General features: G+C 32.5%; 1 protein-coding gene and 1 long non-coding RNA gene across 2 annotated transcripts in view; both read right to left on the bottom strand.

Moving 5' to 3' along the window:
* LOC143063012 (outer dynein arm-docking complex subunit 4-like) overlaps positions 1-26,533 on the bottom strand; it is a 180,194-nt gene that overhangs the window by 77,183 nt on the left and 76,478 nt on the right. The window lies entirely within an intron of this gene.
* On the bottom strand, positions 5,993-8,108 carry LOC143063008 (uncharacterized). Its single transcript, XR_012974917.1, has 3 exons — positions 8,010-8,108; positions 7,434-7,589; positions 5,993-6,319 (listed from the first exon to the last, which is right to left on the bottom strand). It is a non-coding gene; the product is annotated as an uncharacterized LOC143063008 (long non-coding RNA).

Here is a 26,533-nt window from a genome sequence, read left to right as displayed (position 1 = left end):
TTCTACGTGTCCGCCCGAACCTCGGCGAAGGGTCTGATTGACATTCTAGGAAAGTATAACACCCCCTCTCCCGCTCCCAAAGTTCACGCGTTATCGAAAGAGGCCGAAGCAAAATGGTATATTGTGTCAATGAAAAACTCGTCAATAGCAACATTATTGCTCGGTTTAGAACCAAATTTTTCTACAAATTGAAAAGAGATTAATTTAGCGTCCCAATTGTGAAATTTCAATGTCTTTATTGCAACTTCTTATGGAGTATATTCCTTCAATATATTTTAAAAGAAAGTAAGATATTTTCCACAATATCAAACTATACACTATCTCATAAAGACTTATTGATTGGTTGATATAACAATTTCTTAAACAACTTACAATATTCATGAAAGCTTCGGCAAGTTTCTATCACAATGCTGGAATAATAATAATTTACTCCTCTCTGTCGCATTAACATACCATCTGCTACGTAGCATGTTGTTCACACTTCTTTTAATACGTTATGCTCGTGCATATAACACTATACGGACTTCATTAAACTTTGGCAGACTGCTTACACAAATACTGCTCACAGTTATGAAGAAAAAGTGATAAATCGAAACTTTAGTCAGCATAAAGATTATTTTGACTGATACAATGTGTCGTTTCCTCAATTCACTAGCGACATGTTTTAGCAATCTTAGATCTTTAGAAACCAATACAGTCGTCAAACTTAAAATTTCCCGATTGTGTCCTATTCCCATTTTATGTTACTGAGTTTGAAATCGAAGAGCGGGTAATGCATTTGTATAGGTGACGCTAATCCTGTCGCCTAACCCATTCTCTTTTCTTTAAATTACATGCGATTCCCCTAGATTTTGTTTGTTACCTTGATTTGTCATTTCCTCGTCTAATTGCTAGATTTAATCGATAAACTACTGTGGCCTCTACAAAATGTATAGATTTTCTAACTACTCTATAACAAAAGAAGATATTGTCTAGCATTTTGGTTACCTTGTGTGTTCACTCGCTATTTTTCATGCATTACTAGTATTCTAAATGATTCCGAAAATGAATTGTGTTTAAACGACTGCCTGTAATACATCATTGGCCTTGTGTACCTTCAACTACTATCTTCCGACATTCCATTACCAGTTTCTTCACTACAAAGTGTTTAATATTCCAAAATAGTTCTCCCTCCCTTAAGCCCGGTCACAACAGATCGTACGATTTTTTGTCGTGGAAGATCTATAAAATAGTTATCGTGGAACTGTCGTGCAAAATGTCAAAAAAATATTTTAAGTGGTCACATCAGCTACGACATTTCCACGATGGTTCCACCATGAGTACACGACAGAAACAAAATTGTAATTGTATTGTCGTGGGTTTGTCGCAAGTCGGTCGTGCGACAATCGTACGCCAATCGTGAGTTGTCTGGGGCTATTGTTTTCAGATTTTCATGTCATTGGATGCGCGTGTTTCTGTCGTGTCACTGTTGCATAACAGTCGTGGGTTACTCTTGCGTTTGACTCCGAACTACTAGTGTATATATATAAAGAAGGCCCGATCTATTGCGTGCCATTTGCCATTTGCTTTCAATATTCTTGAGTGTCATTATATGATCGGTCCAGGTATAAACGACATTTTTCGTCTTAGTTTATATTATAATTCGTCAGCGAATTTAAACCGTTCGATTGATGACCTAACCCACCAACGTCGGGCGTATCGCTAGTTCCTATACTGTTCACAGGCTTGAATCAACGCCAACAAGACCATAGTTTGCTCTTGTTGGAGTCCGGCAAGGCGCATATTCAGCACGATCAAGCGTAATCGTTCTGATGGAATAGCCATCCTCTTCTCAAGCCGAATTGTCTTCTAAATAAAACGAAAATATGTTGCACGACGTACGTACCACTGTCGTACGTCATACAAACAATGTTGTGTGAGCATCGTACGAAATTTGGTATTCGTGAGACAATCGTGATACTGTATCACGAGTGTCTTGCGACAGTAGTGAGATTGTCGTACGACAGTCGTAATGCAGTCGTACGATTGTTTTTATTAAAATTGTTTATGTTGGTACCCACGACAATGTGTTTAATTGCACAACAGTCTCACGACTGTGGTAAGACGCTATGACGACAGCCACAAAACAGTAACATGACAAAAAAATCGTAGAGCAAAAAAGGTGCATGTCCAATTTTCATCCCACGACACACGACAGTGCCACGATGCTCCAAATATCGTGCGACTGTCGTGCGAATGTCGTACAACGATCACAGATGTCCCGCGATTTGACCAAATTTCATGTCGTGGCGCTGCATATGTGTGTCGTGGGTTCGTTGTGACCAGGGCTTAAGGGAAAGAAACAAAATTCGTGACATCTCTCTTGCCTTTTTCCCTGATAATTTGTGTATACTGTAATGTAACCATTGTCTGCATTAGCCATAATGTTTACCACTATATACATGTTCTATGTAGTAGGGTAACAATTTTACGTTGTGTTGTTTGGATATACCTCTCTGGTTGATCCATGATCCGTTGACGTAACCTTTCTTTAATGAATGAAAACTTAGTGACGATGTCTGTTGATATTCCTGTTCGTTGTAAATATCAGGATGATATGACCGCTAATTCATCATAAATACCAGGGGTGGTGTTCTCGAAGCTATCTTTGGATAAGGACGTGTCCCAAGACCATCTTATGACAAGTCTTTGTCCTAAGTCGTGTTCTCGAAGCTCTCTTAACTTAGGATATATCACATTTTCGTCCTAACTTTAGGACACCTAATTAGATGTCTTAAGATCATCATATCTTCATCCTAACTTTGTGCATGCTTTTTTCTCATTTTTTTACGTGAAGATGAACGTGAAAAGAGACACACCATCGGTTATTAACTCGTATAAAGAAATTGTGCATGATTTTAAACTTTGAACTTCGTGTTTTTACGAGACGATGACACTACGAATTCAATATTCTCATTTCAAAACAAATTGTTTTAAAGTTTATATTGAAATCCTATTTTGATATTATTTTATGATTACATTGGAAATCATGCATTTCATTAAATACTTGTTATTACAAAATTTTGTAAACAATTTTATTCATTGGTTTTGTCTCTAATAAATGTTCTATCAAACAATTACTTTAATTATTTAGGATTATGCACATAGGATATGTTTAGGACGTCCTAACATAAGATGCGTCTGAGATAGCTTCGAGACGCAACTTAAGAGTGTCCTAAGTCCATCCTAAAATCGGTCTTATCTATGACTTACGACGAATCTTATGATACATCCGAGAACACCACCCCAGGATTATAATTTTACATGTACGCCAGACGCGCGTTTCGTCTGCAAAAGACTCATTAGTGACTCTCGATTCATCAATTACGCTTTCAAACAAGAATTGTGCATACAAAAATGATTAAACTAATTGACATACATTTTGTTTACAAAAAAAAAAACACTATATAAATAATACTAGAAAAATTATTCATTGATAATGTTTCTTTTAATTGTAAGTAACATTGGACTTATTGTCTTATGTCCTTTAATATTAGTATCTTCTCTCTTTGTGTATTCATTAACAAAAATGCCTTGTATTCTTAATACGTGTATGTATTGGTAGCATTCTTTTATTTCATTCGATAAGAAAATGCCTATTCATTTTTTATAAATATCAATTATATACGTTTTAAAGTACACCATTTCAGGACTCTTATGAATTGAATTAATAACTTCTTCCTAGAAAAAAATTTGTTTTCAATATTTTATATTTTTGTTGTTGTTTCTTTTTTTAAAGTTTTGTGTGTATATTTTAAATCGATCAAAGGGAAACAACTTAATTTTGCTGATTAACATTATTCATAAACTGAGAGAGGAGAGAGCGTATTATGTTATTTCATTCCGCTCTCTGAGAATGATTAACACAGGAACCTCGATACAATTTATTAGAACGTTTGGGATATTCCTTTCAGAACCGTTTTGTCAAACAAAGACATAAAAATTTATTGCTATCAATCGTTTTGTTTTGAGCGATCTTGGTGTCGATACATCCCCAAAAGCGCTTCGTACGTACCAAATAATACGATGTGATTGTAATGATCTTACAGAATAGATAAAATGTCTGCGATATGACATCCGTTTGACAAAAGTTAGTACCTAGTTTGCGTAAATCATCAAAGTTTTTGAAGCAGCTTGTGCATAAGACAAGCGATATTTATTTGATATGACTATGTCGACCTTACGTGTCCTCAGTCTAATACTACTTTTGTATAGCCCTGTATATTTAACTTCGTCTTTCCAAGATTGTCTACTTGATAGGTTTCTGAGTATCAAATCTTGTATCAAATTTTCCAAGGTTATTCTGGATCGAGAATAAATTTTAAAAAAACTTTGATAATTTCAAGTCAGCAACTTAGCACTGAATCATAAGCTTTTCGTGTAAACATGAAATGAATAACATCAATGGTCTCAAATAAACACTATAAAGATCGTCGTTTGAATCAAGATAAAAATTATACACTTTCAATTCATTTTATCAGAATCGAAGAATACTAAAAGTTTTCTCAATAATCAGCTACATTAATCGCGTTTCAATAATGGTGTAGAACTCGGCATTTGTTATAAAATAGCCGGCTACCACGTGTAGGTGTCTAGTTTCAATAACTTATTCAATGATATAATGGAGGGGACTGGCTCGTAATCATTGGCAGGAGGTCAGAAACAACTAATGCTAGCAAGATCATTTTATTTTATTGTTTATTTCAGGAGACAAAAACACAAAAGTGAATTATAGGATTCATAACTGAATTAAGAATGAAAGGTATACTATAGTATGTGAATGACAGTTAAAATCAGTTTGTATTAATATGAGCTGACGCATTAATTGACTGTAAATGTTGGTACTATATGTTATTAACCAATCCTGCCGTAATGTGAAACTTTAATGTTATTTGGGAAGGTTGGTCAACATGGTAATTCTAAATGAGAAATTAATGAAAATGATTTTAAATGTATACATAAGAATGAAATATTTGATACTTCAAATCAACCGGTCATAAATAATTGAACACAATAAATGTATCACACACAAATAAACACCACAGCCACACACCCACACACACACATACACACACTCACATATACTCGTATATGCCAATGGGAGTATAATTAATGATATTGTCACCTTTAAATTTTGATTATGGAGATGTGAAGAAGTCATAGTCGTTAAACATTCAAAAAAAAAATTAAGTTCCTAATTAATGAATCGTTTCTTATTGATATATTTCAAATATTGTATCATTTGACACAAAAAAATCTTTCTTTTTCATTAGTTTTAAGTAACGGTACCTATTTGATGACAGTTAAAATAGCAGCATGATCATTCGAAAGGGGATAATGGGTTTATTTGGTCTTTCCAGAATTTACATTGCAGTTCTACATTAAGTATTTATATTGACAATTTGGTGCATCTTCTATGTCGAATGCCAGATATTTTAAATTGCACTGCTATTGTTAATGCAAGCCATGTTTGATTCCCACAGTGTCCAATTGATCGACATAATCTTTTTATGTCATACGGCGAATGTCAAAATATGGTTAAAAAACCTGGATTTTTATGAATGAGCCTCCATAATTCTAAAACCCGCCATTTCTAAAATAAACAATATTTTCTTCATAGAAAACCCTTAAGCAATTTACGGACAATGGTGCTGGTATGTCTTTGTGTTTTGCCTGAATATTGGAATAATGACATTATATTAAACTACCAGCATATTTATCTTTGATGACTTTATATATAGTAGGAAATGTACAATGTATAACTACTGTTGCTTTCATACATGAAATATATCAGTACATTCTTAGAACATTTATCTTTATATTTGTACGCCTTTAGCAAGTACGTTCCATGACAAGTATGTCTCACATTTAATGGATTGTAATATGTATCATCTGAAATTTAACATTAACAGTCCATCGATTTTTTTGATTTTTTTTTGGGAACAGTACTGAAGTACCTACATAATATAACTCTGAATAAGATTTAATTACAACATTTATCATCAACATTAATTTACTGATTAAAGTTTATAAATGTTAAAGATGTTATAGATGATCCCATGGGTTATCCAGACGTTGAGCAAATGTGCATACACAAGTAAACATGACTATATATATACAATTGCATTGTTTCATAATGATGTTGAGGAAGACTCTGTCGCGGACGATGACAGCCATATTGGATTTCAGGTTCAAGGTCAAATTAAAATCAACCTGAGACGCTAAGTAAATGCAGATGAGACTAAGGCATTCTACTCTTGTCAAACATTACTTTCGAAATCTGAAAAAACAAACATACAGCGTTGATGGTATAATTATTTACCTTCAAACAAGCAAATATATTACATTTAAAAGTGGCCGAAAGATACCAGAAGGACAGTCAAACTCATAGATCGAAAACAAACTGGCAATGCCATGGACAAAAAAGGAAAAAGACAAAAAGACACATAATAGTACACAAGACACAACATAGAAAAATAAAGATTAGGCAACACGAACCCCACCAAAAAGGGGGGGGGTGATCTCAGGGGTTCTGGAAGGTTAACCAGATCCTGTTCTACTGTTATGTATATGTATGTGTTTTGTAGTTAAGTCGTGAGAGTTGTGTCCCTTTGTATGATGATGATGCAGATTTGTCATGTGATGTTATCTGTCTCTTAGAAATAAACGTGCTATGGAAATAGATGTGTTGTTGTTGTTCCTCAAAGCATATATAACTTTAGCGGCATGGGGAGGCAAGTATATGTCCCCCATGTACGTAATACTACACATGGCCTCCGTCATAATGCTCATAGTATTACAAACACGGTAAATAGTCTAATTCGGTAGAGGATTGTAGTTAACATGATAAACATATTATCTGTAAAACAGTTATTCCATAACGGTCAACCAACGCATGATGGCGTCCGTTAACATATTGATGACACCCTGAAACTTTCAAAAATTGTTCAAAGCGGCATAACCCAACATTTTCATTCGTAAATAGTTATTCATCTCACTCCGGAACATAAATGAAGAAAAATAAGAATGAAAATTTTACTCTATTTAATTAGATTATAAGAATTACTGACCACCACGGTAAAGCCAATAGTGGCTTGAGGGGGTGTCAAACACCTGGCAATCAGCCAATCATGTAAAGATTATATAGTGTCATATTCATTCTAATATACAGAATGTTCCATTACAAATTTTGAGACACCAGATGCGCATTTCGACAAATTAATCCTCTAAAAATTCATTTAGAAGTTGGAGTCGATAAATGAATTAGAGACAAATAACGTGTATTTGATTTTAGGCTTTCGATCTTTAAGATCCCATTAAAGCTCTTCATATATATGACGAAGCTGTCAAATGTGCTGCCTTGAAAATCACATGTAACAATTATAACAACTCACCTTGTTCATCGTTATAGTTATATCGAAACTGGTTTATTTTAGTCTGAAAATATGCAAATATTCTCTGACTTGGTGAAAACTGTTTTACTCGCTGCCTACATAAAGGGCACTTTGTCTGACTTTTTAAAGATTCTGTCATACACTTTTGATGGAATGCTGAAAGATGAGACATACGTTTCGACTCCATTGTTTTAGTTCATGAAATGTTTTTTCATAGATTTTCTTTTATCTCAACTATTTACTAATCATATATTTAAAACTATATATTTCAAATCATAGTATCAAATAAAAAATGCCATAAAGAAAATATAATCAAATTTTTAATATAACGGCTTAACTGGAAGTATAGATCTTATACAACGAAGACGTCATTTATTTTAGTAAGGACTCATTTGGTGAATCTTAAAATCTTTAGAGAAAAATTATACCTTACAGTATTTTGATCCCTGTTGTACTGTAAAACACAACATTTTAACACAATTAAACAAATTAAAATAGCATGTAAAAATAAAGAAACCATACTTTGCACAGATAAATGTTAAAATCAAATAATCAAGCAAATTAAAATCCACTTACTATGGTTACAATGAAGTTTAACAATTTGGCCCATTCTGGAATCTTTCGTATCTAGACAGACTCCGCAATCAGAACCTAGAAAATAAAGATATCACTGTTTCAAAATATTAAATTAAATTATGGTGAATTCGTGTTTATATATTCAAGTATGATTATCAATTAAAAGATTGTCTAATAAATATAATTCTAAAACTCCTATCGGTTACCCTGGTTTAGAATTTGGTCTCCAGTCTGTTAGATACGACAACCCAACAAGAGATATCTGTATAACCCTGTGGTATGTACGTTTTTATTCCCCGAGGGTATCACCAGCCCAGCAGTCCGCACTTCTATGTTGACATGAATTATCATTGATATGGTCATAATTATAAATTAACTGTTTACAAAACTTTGAATTTTTGAAATATTAAATCTTTTCCACCTCAGGAATGGATTACATTAGCTGTATTTGGCAAAACTTTTAGGAATTTTTTGTCCTCAACGTTCTTCAACTTCATACTTTATTTGACCTTATTTACTTTTTTTTTTATTCGATCTTCACTTATGAGTGAGTCTTTTTTAGTGCTAATACAAAATTTTAATCCGGTTATCTATGATGAGTTTGTGTATAAGTACGCATTGGATCGAAATTGAACTTTTATTTGAATCGTGAAATGAGAAAGTACACTCTCTATACGTTAAAGAACACATGTAACAGCTCTTTCAGGGGTTTGGACGTTGCCAATTGTAAAGGACATAATTTATTTATAATAACTTGTCCTCATTTTCAAATAGCAGTTTAGATATTTCGACCTTTATATTGATCACCACCCTATGTTGAAGCTTACTATAAGAAGTTTTTTTCTAATTTGTTCTCGATACAAATATGCATGAAATGTTATTTACTCTTGTTTGGTGAAAAAAAATACTCTTACATCAATGTTTCTTCAATATGGATACGATACACATCCTATGAAAATAACGTTGGTTCCTAGGTTTGTTGGTCACTATTTCCCAAAATATGGACATAAAAACATATACTAGGATAATTTTCAATATAAAGTCGAACATCATGACAGTATCGTGATCATTAATACAATTTACCGAAAACTTGTTGAATTTGTGTGTTTAACAGGTATTTTAAATATTATTTACTCAACCTAAATTCTATGGAAGATTTTGACTTATATTGACCTCTCGTGAAATTATCCCTTCACGTGATTAGTTGCATTATGTTTGAATTTTATATCTATGATTTATAACTTAAAAGTATGTGCTTTTCTTTTCATATAACTTTTATCATAAGACCAAAGAAGTAAATAGGGAACTAGAATAAAAAAACTTCGGAATTATGAGCTGTCTTTGAAAGATAAACAAAATTTTAAAATTGATAAATTACACATATTCAATGCCAACTTTAAAAATTAAAGTCCAAAATTCAATTAAACGAGATATAAGCAAATACTTTTTGCAACTGTAAAATTGGGTTACTTAAATTAAAGACTAGGGTCAATTACCCCTAAAAACAATATATATGTTGGAGTATCTTCGAAAATGTAACAAAATTAAGAATATCTTACAATGCTTCAAAACAGTAATTTAAATATTGGACACAATTAGGGCATTGTTAAACATATCTAAACTCATTTAGAAATTAGCTCAGAGCCTATTTATTATCATTCGGATACCAACATTTATTAGTCGATGCAAAATCTAAAACAAAACATGAACAGCTTGAAACTTTTTTTTTATAATGATACTAGTATAAAGTAAAATCACCAAAATACTGAACTTCCAGGAAAATTCAAAACAGAAAGTCACTAATCAAATGGCAAAATCAAATCAAAAAACATATTAAACGAATGGACAACAACTGTCATATTCCTATAGTATCGGAATATATATATAAGTGTTGCACACTACTTTATGTGTATTAGTATGACTTCTTCATATTCAAATTTCAAAAGTATAAATGTGACGTCTGCTAGGTTGTAACCAATTCTTCCTTGTATCACACATTGTTAAATACATTTTAAATGTAAACTAACAACATTTTAATGGTTTTTTTACACATTTGAACCATTAATCTTTTTGTAATTACATCAGAAAACTTTACGTACACTAACACTATATTAATCCATCATAAGTTTTTCTTGGTACAATAGAAATAACGTTAACATCGGTCATTCACATTTAATTTAACAGTGTAAAAAAAATAATGTAGTACTAGTATTTGATCCTTCAACTAGGCTAGATCCGAGCTTGCACTTCTGTAAACAAAACAACAATGCAGTTTCGCATAGGAATTTCTGTTACGACCGAAGCTGTGCCACTTTTACAAAGTATTGGAAAAATTATATCTTTGAATGGGAATTTAATATGCATTACTATTTTTTGTAAAAGTCAAAACATAAAGTTATATGGCATATTTTCAACATGTATCTGCCTGGAGCTTCCACGTACTCAAACGTATGCTAACATTCTGTACTCCTCTTCCATTTACGTTGAGTCTTCCCAAAATTTATTTGACCTCTATCCAACTATATTTATACTGGGAAACTTCAAAAGATGTGTCTATAAGATGAATCATTGAGATTGTTTCTCGAAACAAGTAGGTACACGAAACAGTTTAAAGGGGCACAAGCTACGAGATATATAAAAAATCAAAAGTATGATTTTTTTTTGTTCAATCATTAATGAAAGTGAAATAGTGAAATAATAATTTGCTTTTATCAGCTAAAATGGTTCAATTTTGTCAAATTAAGCTAATAAACATTGATAATGAATTATTCACTTGCAAGTGAATAATTCGACCTCATTAAATCCGTATTCATGTGAACTCAAATTTAACCCCGTAGAAAGAGATAGAATAACGCATGTATTGTGTACGGGTATTTAAAGGAAAAGAATGTCAACATTGAAAGTGAAACTAGGTAAATAATTTGATTAACTGATGCGATCCACACACAATCATTCTTATAAAGGTTAAACGACGATAAACATAATTTTTTAATCTACAATACAAAATTTAATGTACCTATAAAAATACAGTTTCACGAGTTGCTTAATCTATTCATATCTATGTTTATGTTTACATCGCTTATATGGTCATAGAAGGTCAACTCGATAGTTAATTAGATGGCGTCTTAGCTAAAATTCATACGAAACGAAGCTACATCTTATTGAGACCATGTCCTGTAAATTGTTTATTTTATACTTTTGAAAGTTTGAAAAAATGTTTAACATTGTTATAAATAAAATATGAGAATTTGAGTCAAATCGGTGAACATTAATTTGGCAGTTAGTGCCCCTTTAATGTGTATGAATATTATACCATTTTGAAATTCTGCTATTATATAGCATGACCTAAACTTATTATTAACTCATATCTAAAAGTAACTTTTGATATGTTATCAACTATCAGATTGAATTTATTACATGACAAAACTTGCAGCCTTTTAAATATGATGTGAGTTTGTCTGGCGTTTTGGGTTTTTTTTTAGAGCAAGTGTATCGGCAGTTATGTACAAATTGTCGACATTACATTTCATTTATTTGAAATTGATTGATGGCCATGAACTTTATGGATGAATTAAATCTTGTGCCTTACTAATAGTGGTCTGTTTTGTGGTCCGAAGCCAAATTTTCGTGCTTGAATTCAAAAACAACCCAGTTCTTGTAACCAACCAAATCAATTTTAAGTTTAAAAGCTTATCAAAATAACTTAAAAAAGCAACAGTAGTATACCGCTATTCGAAATTCATAAATCGATTGAGAAAAAAAAACAAATCCATGTTACAAACCAAGACTGAGGGAAGCACATCAAATACAAGGAGAGAACAACGACACAACAGAAACACAACACCAAACTACAACACACACAGAAACGAACTATAATATTAAAATTGCCATTTTCCCGACTTGGTACTGGACATTTTAAGAAAAAATAAGCAGGTGATCCGGGAGGATAATCAGTTCATGTTCCATGGGAGTCAATAGTCGTGTTGCTTGTGATAAGACAATCGGTTGATGTGCCACATTGGTATCATAAACGATAAAAGGTGAACGCATGTGCTGCTATAACAAGTGGGACATATTCATGGTCATCTCACATATATTTCAGTACAACCAACTACACCATGATGGCGTGTGTAAATATTTTAACAACGACTTCAACCTTGAAGTACTAAACTTATTCATTTTTCATAAATATATAAATGTTTGTTTTAAAAACCGCATACAAACTGAGGTAAAATAAAATTAGCGGTACCAATTTTGCGAACCATTACACAGAAAAACTACGGATTAAGCAACCCAAACCTACCCAAAAACGGAACGAACTCATGTGTTCTGGATTGATTTACCATTCCTGCTCCACATGCTGCACCTGTTGTGTTGCTCAAACAAGTGAGTATCGTTTGATTATGTCACACGAGAAGATGATGATGGGTTTGTGGTAACAACAAATGCAAATGTGTATTCCTGCGTAACAATGGCGTTCACATTCTAAAATTTTAACGGGATTTTGTTCATTAATCTCTTGTTAACCTCACCCCCCCCCCCCCCCCCCCCCCAAAAAAAAGGAAAAAAATGCGTGACAGTATGTATGTTATTGTACATATTTAAACTGAACTTTTTAAAGTATATTTAGAAAATCGTTCAAGGTAATTAAATGGTAAACATAAACAATGCACATGTATACATTTGCTTTCGAATTGGGTTCTTTGAATGCATTCCAAAGTTAGAATGTTGCTCTATTATTAAGCGTTTCGGCATTCTATTGTTGTTGAATTAAGAGTTGTTTACGATGTAACGCAGTCTATTAATAATGAATATGTGGACTTAATGTCTATGAGATAGAAACAATAAGAATGTAATTTTTTGTTTAATGTGTGAAAGACTTATATATGACTGAGCTGCAATACTTGTGGTTTGTGGTTTTAAAGCCCCATTTAAATTCAGTACACGAAAATAGGTGGATATCTTGAATGTATATGCGAACATTTTTGAAGTTTGAGAACCTGCGTTTAATCAAAGCGCGAAAGCGCTGTAAAGGCAGTTAATTACAGGTTGTGTGTATTTCTAGTCCAGATATATCATTATCTTCCATATTACAGAGGTGGTTTGTAGTATTTAAGATTAAGAGTTCTCTTGTACCTAGTTCACCTATAGTCACCCATAGTCTACTGTTTCAGTATATTTTCTGTACCTTGCCATGAAATGCATTTTTAAGACATAAAAGAACTTTTCCTTATTAACATAAGTAGACTATTTTTAATTATTGATTATATACGCATATTCAATGACTCCCATCCTATGAAAAGTAGTTCACAAAGATTGACTAGTCACCGTACTGTGTGTATTGCAAGAACATCAAGTAACATAATGGTAAATGTACATAGTAACATGTCAACTCTTTTGATGATCACATTTTTTCTAACTCCAAGCAAAATTATTTTTCAGTATAAACATGATAAAGTAATTTACTGGTATGAATGAAAGAGGAGTTTTTAATTAAGAAAACAATGACATCTGGTGGTCATTTATAATAGCTGTTTCATTAGCATTTTTAACCACTTCCCATATTTGCCATTAAGACAATCATGACAATAGAAGAAAATGATGCAACGCCAATCTAATACAAATTTATTTATATAAAGATAAAATTTAGTATACGACTCTTAACAGGTACAAATCCAAGAGCTGATAGCTCTGATGTGGAAGAAGGTGAATAAAAGGTAACTTGAATTACCATAAAAGAAGCCCCACTAACACAGGCTGCTTTGTTCCATTATCGTTATGATGTATTTTTTATCTTCAAACAAGAATGTGTCATAAGTACATTGATTTCCCATCCGTACAATCATTTTTTATGTTCAGTGGACTGTGAAAATTAGGTAAAATCTTTAATTTGGCAGTAAAATTAGAAAGATCATATCATAAGGAACACATGTGTACTAAGTTTTAAGTTGATTGGATTTCAACTTCATAAAAAAAACTACTTCGACCATAAACTTTAACCTGAAGCAGGACGGACGAACAGACAAGAAAACATAATGCCCATAAATGGGACATAAATATAGTAAGACTTGTTACATAGATACCCGCCAACTTTTGAAAGTTCCCATGTTTGGTTTTTAGTGCGCAACAACAATTTTAAACATTACAATTTTTAGCTAAGTATTTTGCACGATCTGGATTGTCTCCAAATGAGGGGTAACCCTCATTGGAAGAACATTACAACCAACTGTAAAAAATTAGCACCTTTATATTCATATTATTTGATGAAACGTTTCCCCAAGAACTATGCATCTATTAAGTATTAAATGGTCAAAAATTTAAACATGTCAAAAGAATTTTGTGATGTTTCTTAACTTATATATAATCTTCTTTATTAATTTGACCCCTTATTTACAAAAGTTGTTCCAAATATAATGAATTTTCCCACTTTTGAGTTAAAAATCTTTAAAATTTTCTTTCTTTTTTTTCAACATTAAAATGACCCCTTGTTTTAGGCACAGTCCCTGAATTTAAGGGACACCACTCATAATGGGGGGGGCACAACCTGTTTGTTGGTCTTTGTGAGAAAAAAATAGTACATTGTCCTTTAAATGATTTAATAGCATATAAAAATATAATATGTTACAACAAATATTATGTCAATAAATTACTATTTATTATCTTTATGGTAGTACAGTCATGACAGTAGACTCCGGCCAATCGGATACCCAAAATGTCAGCTAAAAATATCCGATTACCCGAGACGATGAATGTATATTCATTGAATATTCTACAATACTAAGTAGATCTTAATATGTAAAAGGGCTGGAGGATTTGATGGAGTGATTTTTATCAGTTACATCACCACGATGTTTGCGTAAAAAATTATCAGCTGATTATGTAAGGATTAAATTTGTTTGCATTTGCAGTTTTTAAATCCTATATTTATTAAAATAAATCAAATGTCCTGAAATATTTATGTGAATTAATATCTTCCCTCCATAGTTTGTCTTTACTTGTTTAGTATAAAACAAATTAATATCCATTTTTACTTTTCACACAGGTAAACTAATTTGGCTATAAATAGATCAAAGCATGTCTGTGTAGAATCTCTAATCTAAAATCGTAATTGTTATAATTTTATTTCTTTAAATAATCAAATTTAAATTTATGAAAATAATCATGATTGATAAAATAGTATTGCATAAAGTTTACGTTTTCGGAAGACTATTTATGTTTAGGTCATAGTTCTAGAGGCTTCTTCACAAATATGTAAACAAACCAATATGGCCGCCACACGTGATTAGGTGTAAAGGTGTAAAGATCCAGAGAAGAAGAAGATTACCTTTGCACACGTGAACAAAATATTTCTGACAAAAGTCATATTTCTCTTGTCAAAAGGGATTTATATTTATATTGCAATAAATTATTCAGAAGGAGGTAAATTCAGTTTAGATTATATTTCTTATTCTATGAGCATATAGAGTTTAATCAAAATTCTCCCAACATCAAAGTAGAACGTACTGCTCTTTTCAACTGAGTCATATACACAGGCACGCGTAGATTGACTGGTACCCGATCGTAATGTAACACATATATCAAATAGCTAATGCCCGGAACGTAGTAGCGGGAACCAGGATAATACGTAGACAACATACATAACTAACGAAATTGAAAATGCTTACAGTTTCTCGTTCATAAACCGAATTCCGCTTTGAATTATAGAAATGCAATATTAATCATGTTCAGTCGACCTTTCATTGTTATATCAACGTTTGAACTGATTAAAAAAATCTTTAGATGTCAGATAACACTCGAAATTGACCCGACCTCTTTCCACACGGAATACAAATAATGATAGTTTGTAATCAGGTTGACTGCTTATAATGCAAAATACACATTAATAACAAGTTTTTTAAAACGAACAATACACACTGATCGTTTCTTTATTTCCCAATGTAAATGAAAGAAACAAAAACCATATCATACCATAAAAAGGAGAGGAGAAAATTGAACATTTCCGGATCTACTTCTGGCCAAATGACCCCCTACATAGATTTGTTGGACGTTGCGTATGAAAAGATGTACCTCATTACTTGAAAGTCATGCCTTAAAGCACTGCCTTTAAAAACTGTAAATATAGTCGAATAGACAGAAGAGGTATCCTATTTTTTCACCGTCAGGTTGAGTGCCCACACATTCGCCATAGATTGACAAGAATTTCTTGCTGGACATCTCAATGTTACTATTGGTTTTTTTTTTTTTACAAATGACAAGAAATAGTATTAACAACACTTTCTACAGCAAAATGTAAATAGAAAACACTTCACTCGTTTATTTTTATACATTATGCATATTTTAAATTATCACTTGTTCTACTGATTAATAGCTTTTAATATTGTCAGTTTTATGTATGGCCTTCCCCTTTTTGAATTTACCTTGGAGTTGCTATATTTATTTGATACCTTCCTGACTCTTAAACAATATCACTCCTACCTTTTTACTGTTCTGTTTATGTCTTCTATTACATCGACAACAAACAGCAATGACGATAGCTATCACTAGAGACAGGATTATAACCACTGTGGCCACAATATCACCGACCTTGAACTCGGTATCATTCATTCTGTAAACATAAAACAATACCTTTCACAAGGGACAGGATTATAACCACTGTGGCAACAATATCACCGACCTTGAACTCTGGGTCATTCATTCTGTAAACATAAAACAATAGCTATAACTAGGGACAGGATTATAACCACTGTGGCAACAATATCACCGACCTTTAAATCTGTGTCATTCATTCTGTAAATACAAATCAATAGCTATCACTAAGGACATAGAGGTTAACGTAACTAGTGGAGTCTTGTTACCTACAAATTCAAGTGATAATATACTAGTACCAATACTGGTGCATTTTTAATCTATATAAATAATTTCTCATAAAGAAAAAATGGCACACTATATGTCAGAGTTCTTTGTCAACCTAATTAGAGGGAGGACCTTTCTCGGGACTCCGTGATCAGGTATTTTGTAAGCTCGGGATTTCGGGATTGATTCTTTCGGGATCCGGGAATCCTTTTTTAGAATTTCGGGATGTCGGGATTTATTTTTAAATTGGGGACCTCGGGAATTCATGTTTTTAATTCCGGGATTTCGGGATCAGAACCCTTCCGACCCCCCTTCTTAATACTATGCCTATGCCGATTACTGCAAAATGGACAATTTACGTACTTACAACAAAATTCTAAAATGCAAAATGACATATTGCTTATTTATAAGCACTATAGAGAAACTTAAAGGTATTATCTTCACTAAACAAAGCAAAATCGTCTTCACGGTTGCATTTGAATTTAAGTTTAATATTATCTTCATATCAAATGCAGATCCATAGATTTCACCGTATGTAGAAAACAACCACACAAGCAAAACTTGTATACGAATAATTTGTTTGTAATATGTCTGAAAACAACAGCATATTATAATGTTACTATTTACACCAATATTGATTATCAAAACTTCTAATGACAACACTTTTTAAGCGTATGTTAAAAAAGGCGCAAAACAATTTCGCTAAATCATATAAAGCATGACTATGAAATCATTTGGGCAACAAAAAAAGCTCTCAAGTTCACAGTGCCTTCCTTATTTTCCCACTTTTCATATAACTAAAAACTAAAAATACGATCACCATCTGCAAACCATGCTATTTTGAACAGTAGCTTTTAATTCAGACCCATAATCAATTGCCGAGAACAATCGATTGCATTGCACCGATTTTAACTTTGATTCATTTTTAACTTTGAGGTACTGTTACTTGACCAAGCATTGGCGCTGAGAGCATCTACTACTCATAAACAAGAGTGTATGTAGAATATTGCAAGGCAATGCGATGTTAGATATGGTCAAGAGGTTTAACCAAGTCATAGAAAGACCATGGCTTGCAATAAATTGGCCATGTTTTGTTTTCGGGAGAACACCTTGAGGTTGTATAGCTAGCAGTGGACATTCGAGCTGCCCGAAAAAAAAAAGAAGAAAAGGGAAGGGTGTTGCAGACCTGGAGATATAAAAGTAGTCTAACTGGTTGAGTTAAGTAACAGCAATTAGTTATAATGCTGTCTGTAGAACCCGAGATTGAGGGATCGAATACAGATTGAACCAGCAATGGATTTCCTTTAATAACTATAGCCTTTTTGTGTTCTTTTTTTTTTATCTACCTTAACCTAGCTGTTTTATACCTGCACGTCATGCATGCATTTGCTGTTCAGTTCTGTTAGGACTCCTATTGATCAAAATACCACTTCCATCTAATGTGGGGATAAGGAAGCAAACGAAATAGGTATATAAAACATGCTAAAAACTTGTAAATTACCTGTGCATGGGAAGATTAGCCTTAATTCTTACATTAGACTTAGTTGACTTAAGTCGACTTTCCATTCAACAGAAATTATCATACTTTAAGCTCAAACGCACATCTCCCATTCGATAACCTTCAGTTAATCCTTTCTTTAATTTTTTATTTGAAATTTGGCGCGAAAGCGTTGATGAATTTTATGTCAGTTGGCATTAATATTTAGTATGATTGCATTTTAAGATTTGAAAGCATCCATTTCTATTATTTGATCACTGGCTCCCACTAAACCAGGAAACTCGATTTGCGATAAATCGACTATTGCAAATGATGCCATCGAGCTAAAACCTTCAAAACATCTCCTCAATGAAAAAGTATACCTCAAGCATATATTATAATACTAAAATACCAACTTACGTTTTCAGACGCTTTTAAAATTTTCCAATTTGCGTGCAAACATGAGTACTCCTTGCAATTTGAGGCTTTTGTTAAAAATAACAAATTATAATAGTTCAATCCGTCATAAAGAAGACAATTGGAACATTCCCTGTCTAAATAGAAACATTTTTCGACAGAACCACGCGTCGAAGACATGATTATTTTGTATATATGGAAGGTTGGTTATTTTTAGAACAATTATACAGGGTTTTTACCTATGTACCAGGTATTTAATTAGACGAAGCTTTTGTTTGTGTATTGAACACACAACATATGTCGATGACCTAAATAACTAGGATCTATTATGTAAATACTTGTATCACCCAAAAAATCTATTTCCTTATACTCACAAAGTTAAAAGATTCTGAATTTCACGTTTCGTTAAGATATTTGTTTTTTTTGGTTTTTTTTTTCAAATCAATTATATCGACAAAAATGCTGACAATGCGTTCTTTATATTGATCTTTAACTGTGTGTACAAAAAGTACATTGCAGGCTTTAATACGAACGTGTATATATGAATTTAAGCATTTCAAGACACCAATCAGCAAAATATTGCCAAACAAATTATATATTGCCCGAGAATTTACCATCGCTTGGTGTCCGTTGTTCGTCATCTTTAAATGGTATTTCTTTTTTTATGTACTTTCCTCATCAACTAACTTTTTCATGAGTGATGTATGGAAACTCGTTACAAAGATTGATCACTAAAGCACTGATGGATAACATACAAAATGATGCCACTTAACTTTGCAAAAACAAGTTTTTCATCTTATTTTTATCTAATTTATAAGAATTATGAGTTCGAAATTTGACTTATAGAATAATGTACTTTTAAATGATCGATTGCAAGCCGGCTAAAAAAAGAAAGACCTCATTTTGACGGACGTTCTGCATGTAAATGAAGTCAACCCTGCTGTTTTCTTTTCCCATGCTATACATCTTCAATGATCTTGTGGTAGCGTGTACGCCACGAATGCGGGAGGGCACGGTGTAAAATCCTGGCCAAGACTAAGTCAAGATTTAAAGAATGGTATTTGCTGTGTTTTTTTTTTTTTTTCGGTCAGGATACGGAATTGAGGAGTTTAAGCTAAGACTGGTCGAGGTCGGCTTCGAGTCAGAATAGCGTGTCCGCATAGTCTTCATGTGAACTGTTACCTGGTTAATTAGCGCGTTTAAAATCTTGCTCAACCTGTCGGTCTAGTACATTTGTACAAACACGGTTAATATTTATATTAACTTAATAGCATGTTATTGTCATATATGTGCATTTAATGTGCCGCTGGACATTAAACAGCCATCCATCACCATCACCTTTTCCGACAGAAAGCATTTATATAATTTCATAACTTCTGCATATCGTTTCGACCTATGTCACATTATGTGGACTGTTTTACTTTTAATATGAACAACTTTTATGTACTATATATATGAGAAATATAAACGTTACCCTATAACATTTCTAAAAATATGATGTTTTAATTTCAAAGTAAGTCTGTTATCTTAATTGTCGGAAAGAGATGTGTTGTTTTTAACCTTCTTAATCCTTCTAGAATGATGTGGAGCCCATTGGGGTCTCCTACAGATTAAGAGTTGTATTTTTTCATAGTCATGCGCTGGAGATGTAAATTCCATTGCATTAGATCTAAAGTCAATCGCTCTAGATGTAAAATCTAGCGCTGTAGATTTGAAGTCCAGTGAAGAAGATGCAAATCCTACCGGTGCAAATGTTATGTCTAGCGCTGTAGTTCTAAAGATATTAAGTCCAATGCGGTAGATATAAATCTCAAGCAATAAACACTGCATTTGAATTTGCATCTAGAGCGCTGGACTTTATATCTACAGCGACGGTCTTCACATCTCCAGCACTGGACATTGAGTCTAAAGCGCTTGTTTATTTTTTATCTTCGTTCAGTGCTAGACTACTGTTTACCTGTTTGAGACCAAGAGGGATCGTAATACTCGAATAACAATATCCATCAAAATAATTTATAAACTAGTAATCCTGTGTTAGGATGCTAATACAAAAGTCGCAAAACGGATCCATAATCATTGTTCTGCGGTATCCACAATGCCAGTTAACATTTGTATAAAGTTTCTTTAAATTTGAAGAATTTTCAATATTTTTACATTTTAGCAGTTTCCATGGTAACGGCGTTCATTTTGAAATTCCAAGGTCAAATTCATAAAATTTGAAGCATTTGAATTTTTCCAAATTTTTGCAGTTTCCATGGTATAAACGGTCAAGTCAACCACATGTATCGATAATGAAAGTTTTTAGCGACCTTGAATGGCTATACAGCTGTCGCACGTATCAATATAATATCTTTTTGCTTAAGAGACCACATTTATGAAGCAAAAACCTGCGTTATAAGGCCATTGACTGTTGCTCCCTCTGTGGTGCGAATTCCATTTGTATAATGAGAATACTTTTATGCTCCCGTTTTAATAAAACAGGAATCACTGAATTTAAAAATAAATGGCATTTATTATCAATTATGATAATATAAATTATTTGATCTTTGTTTTGAATGCTTATATAGAAAGGATTTACATGTATGGTAGGAAATTGTTTTTGTCACCGAAATGCGAGGACGTTTTTTTAATACTTTCAAATGTTGTCACGTGTTTTGACTGTGCAAAACCCTCATAGGTAGTCAATGTCAAGGTCGTTATAAACCACCCTCGTCGACGTGTTTTTATTTTCTTTTAAATTAAATAAAATGCTATCACTTCAGTGCAGAAACGTCATTTGTGTTGTGTTAGTATGACATTTTAAATGTACCTAGTAGTCATGCAGTGATTCGTGACGGTCACTGACATGATTTCTTTATCATGTTTATAGTAACATACATTTGTTAAAGTCATAAGAAACCTCAAATTAAAAAAAAAATAATGCATATGTTTTTTATAACTCAATGGATAGTTTACATTATAAAACTTATGTACATATACTTTTTTCTGAAGAAAATTCTTTAATTTATTCATATTTAGAAGAAGTTTACTTTATTTTAGTTGCTTCCTTCCAGAAAGCAATTCCCCCGACATATTTTCCGTATGCAAAGTGACCTCAGTGTGACCCATCTCGTAAAAATCCGGTGATCGCAATACGCATGGATGTCCTTAAAATAAACTATTATCTGAATTTACATGTTAAACACGTGCTCAATTTCCATACTTTTTTGTTGTTTTGTTGTTGATTGTTGACAAACAGGTGACAATCGTAAAACTTCGGCTTCAAAACACGAACTTTAATTACCTGTCATATTTTCACAACACTGACCGATTGAAAAAAAAAAAATTGACGATTATACGAAATTTATGCTTTGTTGTTGATTGTTGACAAACAGGTGACAATCGTAAAACTTCGGCTTCAAAACACGAACTTTAATTACCTGTCATATTTTCACAACACTGACCGATTGAAAAAAAAAAATTGACGATTATACGAAATTTATGCGAAAAAAAATGAGAAATTCTTGAACAGAGGACTAAGTTTATGATGTTTGTATGCATTGGTTCAAGAATTAGAAGAACATTATTTTTCACCGTTCACTCGTTTCTTATGACTTTAAATTTTCCCGTAATAGATTTAAAAATTATTAAGAAATTAAGTTTCTTACTCCCTTAGGCAACGTGAACACTAGATCGTATTTTTTATTTATCGTGGCTTTTATTTTTAGTGCATTTTGAGAAAAAAAGTATAGTTTGATTAGTTACTCATTCTTGCTATCAAAGTCCTGGTTTTGAGCATTCCTGGGATGGTAAATCCAAAATGAATCAAGATTTTTTATTTTGACTTTTTTCTTTATTAAAATACGATAGATTATGATTGATTGGTTGTTGTTGGTTTCTTAACGTCATGTGGTAAATATGTCATGCATAATACTCGGGACGATAACAAATTAACAATAACTACAATCGATGAATTATCTCCCTTATTTATAACGCCAATTGGAATTATCTCCCTTATACCACTGACCTAATATTTTTTTAAGTTGCTTGATAGTCCTAATATTTTTAATTTTTCACAGTTTTAGAATAAATATCTAAAATACATTTGATTGGTATTGTCCTAATATTGAATTTGAATATGTAATATAGAAAAATCAGGATAATTTCGTTACACAGTGTTTAATAGTCCTGGTCCGAGACCACAATTAATTCGTTGTGTATTTCTTTTAGAACATAAATGAAAATTTAAAAAATCCCACCTGCGTTTTCTCAATGAAATGTTTACAGTGTGTTGTTCGACTTTTGGGACAAATTATATCAAAATTATAGAAAACTTCATCGACTCTAACTCAAAATGTGGACAATTTTATGTTTAGGGCGTCTTGAAATCTTTTGACAGCTTCCAAAGTGCTAATTTGTAACCTTTTCCAGCTGGACCAAATCACTACTTTCCTTTAAAATTCTGAACCGAACTTTTTTTACAGTGTAATTTCACCCCCCCCCCCCCCCCTACTTACAACTTGAGGCATAAAACATGGAGGAATAAATTTGGAAGGGGTATAAAAAATATTGGCAAGTAACCCATTGTCAACACTAGGAACTATATTTGTGGACAGCCAAAAGACGACAATTCTGGTCTCGGACCTCCTAATACAGAATTTATCGGTCAATAACATTCATATCGGGTTTGGCTTCGCCTCACCGGATATGAATTTTTTATTGGCCGATAAATTCTCTTTAAGCCAATAATCAGTTATACAAATGTCATATAGTCTTACTTTTTAAATTTTATTGAATTTTGATAAGATTACCACCCCCCCCCCTCCCCCCCCATCACTTTTCCAAGTAATTTATTTTATGAAAATGATTTTTATGCCCCACCTACGATAGTAGAGGGGCATTATGTTTTCTGGTCTGTGCCTCCGTTCGTCCATCCGTCCGTATGTGCCTCCGTTCGTCCGTCCGTCCGTCTGTGCCTCCGTTCGTCCGTCCGCTTCAGGTTAAAGTTTTTGGTCAAGGTAGTTTTTGAAGAAGTTGAAGTCCAATCAACTTGAAACTTAGTACACATGTTCCTTATGATATGATCTTTCTAATTTTAATTCCAAATTAAAGTTTTGACCCCAATTTCACGGTCCACTGAACATAGAAAATGATAGTGCGAGTGGGGCATTCGTGTACTATGGACACATTCTTGTTGGTTATATTTTCTTCGATATATTTGTTCATTTGTTTTTAATATCTTACTATTTTAATCCATATCAACTTGATACTCCTCTGTCATTATATATGGTTTTTAACGCTTTTGACTACGTAAATGTGTCAGAAATTGTAAAGTTTGCTTCGATAAGAAGGTAAGCGTCTTTAAAAGGGTCAGTCTCATCATTAAAAAGAAAGAAAGATGAGTTTATCTTTTACCTACCTACCAGACACTTCTATGAATAACATTGGTTAGAAGCGAACACAGAAGCAGTAAGTTGATATTCAACGATTGACAAGAATATATCCAATGTTCTATAATTATTAGTAGTCCAAATACTTTAAAAAATCCATATGTAAGTAAACAGAAAAGTACATACACAATAGATATACTACAAGTCTAAATAATTCAGTCGTACGGCAGGTTTGTACGGCATAGATTTAAAATATATTTAGTAATTTTACTTTCAGTTGCATTTTAAGGAAAGGATGGAGTTCCAATGTAACGATTAGGAGGGGCACTTGAAATAAGTCTACGCATTTACCATATAAATAGCTGAAGTCTAGCCCAGCACAGCCCAGCTTGTTCCTAAGTGCTCCCACAAAAAAAATGATAAATATTTATATATATGAATTGAAAGTAAATGATTCTTTTACAAATTTATAACTGTTTATAGATGGTTCTTTAAATTTTCTCTTAGATTCAACTGTTTAATTGTTATGTCGAAGTATTTGTATATAAAATGTAAGGCACTGTACCTTGGTTTCTGTTTTTCCTGGCATTTACATAAGTTCTGAATAAGTTTAACGTTACCTTTTGACGCTATCGTTTAAAGTAAACATAATTTTAACAGGCATAAATTAAACTTATATCATGATTATAAACAGTAACAAAAGCATACGAGATATCATTGTGTAAACCACTTATAAACTGTTACGCTTCACATTCTATGGGGTGTAGATATATGCATCATGGACCTAAGTTAGAATAAAAAATAAAATTAATTCAGCTATCATAGAGACAAATTTCATACTATACTTTATAACAAAATATTCAAATTAAATTTTCTAAAAATAAATACTGAGGTTGTGAGTCCGTCACCAGTTATGTTACAGGTGCGTTCGACTTCTTTCTTAATTGACTAGGATTGCTAGATTTCTTACCGTAGATCGGTGGTTCTATACGACTTCTTGCATTAGTAAAAACCAATATGCAATAAGAAACAATACAACATATGAACACACTGTAATAAATCAGTTGAAAAGGGCTGAACTCATCAGCTTAAAACAAAACATACTTAAAACCAGTAACATTAACAAAAACAGTGACCGGACGTGACATGGCAGGGTATTAATACATCAAACCAACAAAAGACACTCACTATAGATATGCCGTCAGGAACCTGATGTTCTATGGTTGTCGTTTGTTGATGTGGTTCATAAGTGTTTCACGTTTCTTGGGGTTTTTTTTACAGATTAGACCGTTGGTTTTCCTGTTTGAATGGCTTTACACTAATCATTTTTGGGACCTTTTAGGATGCTGTTCTGTGTGATTAAAAGCCAAAGAACCATGTTGAAGGCCGTACTTTGACCTATATTAAATACTTTACTTTTACAAATTGCGACTTGGGTAGATAGTTGTCTCATTGGCAATCATACAACATCTTCTTATATTTATGAGAGCGCTCGAAGTTACTGAAAGCTAATTCAAAGTCAATAACAAAAAAAAGTAAACATCCAACATCCAAGGGATTGAGTGTTAAGACGTCTATAACAGTAAAAAAAAACATGACCTTGTGCAATGCCAAAATTGCAGGAATCGTCAGATTGTAAGAACATGCATGCGCATATGCACAGGTATATAAAAATACTGTCAGTTCTGTTATCATTTACTGATAACAAAATCAATATTTATACCAATAAAAACAATTTTGATAATCAAATATACTAAGTATATTGATATAACGCTAATATTATTTTAGTTTGGTTTTAATTTACAGATTACGAAATTAATATTTATACCAAAAATCGTTTTCCTTAGAGTTTCGTATTTATGCTACTTTGCTTTTAAATATCAGTCATATATTCTAAAAGGTTAAAGAAAGTGTCATTGTTTATCTGACATCAAATGTAACTAGTCATTCAGTGAAGTATTGGGAACAAGTCAGAGTAATTGAGAATTTTGTAATGAATTGTTTTAAAATTTTCGTATTATAATACCTCTCGGTTGAACTGTTTTAATTTTTATTAGAATACATTATATACATAATTGTAAGTCGTGGAGTTTCAATCTGAGTATAATCAACCTCAATATATACTAGTATTATTTTATCATAGAATTTAATTCGGATCTTATATTTTTATAAAGAGATGTTGCAAAAGAAGAAATGTATAATAGCACTTGCTCTACCAAATATTTCTTTCATGACCCAAATAAAACGTATTTTTTCTAGGCAAACGTGACATGGACTATACAAAGAATTAAATAGATGTTCTACTTACAATGATAATCCAATAAAAATAATAAAACTAGTACATAGTACGGATGCCATAACGATGATGTAACCATATATATTTCTGTTCTTCATACTTCCTCGTCTAC

The sequence above is a fragment of the Mytilus galloprovincialis genome, chromosome 2 (genome assembly GCF_965363235.1).
Source record: "Mytilus galloprovincialis chromosome 2, xbMytGall1.hap1.1, whole genome shotgun sequence".
Classification (NCBI taxonomy): Eukaryota; Metazoa; Mollusca; class Bivalvia; order Mytilida; family Mytilidae; genus Mytilus; species Mytilus galloprovincialis.
This window is presented reverse-complemented; position numbering and strand designations above follow the sequence as displayed.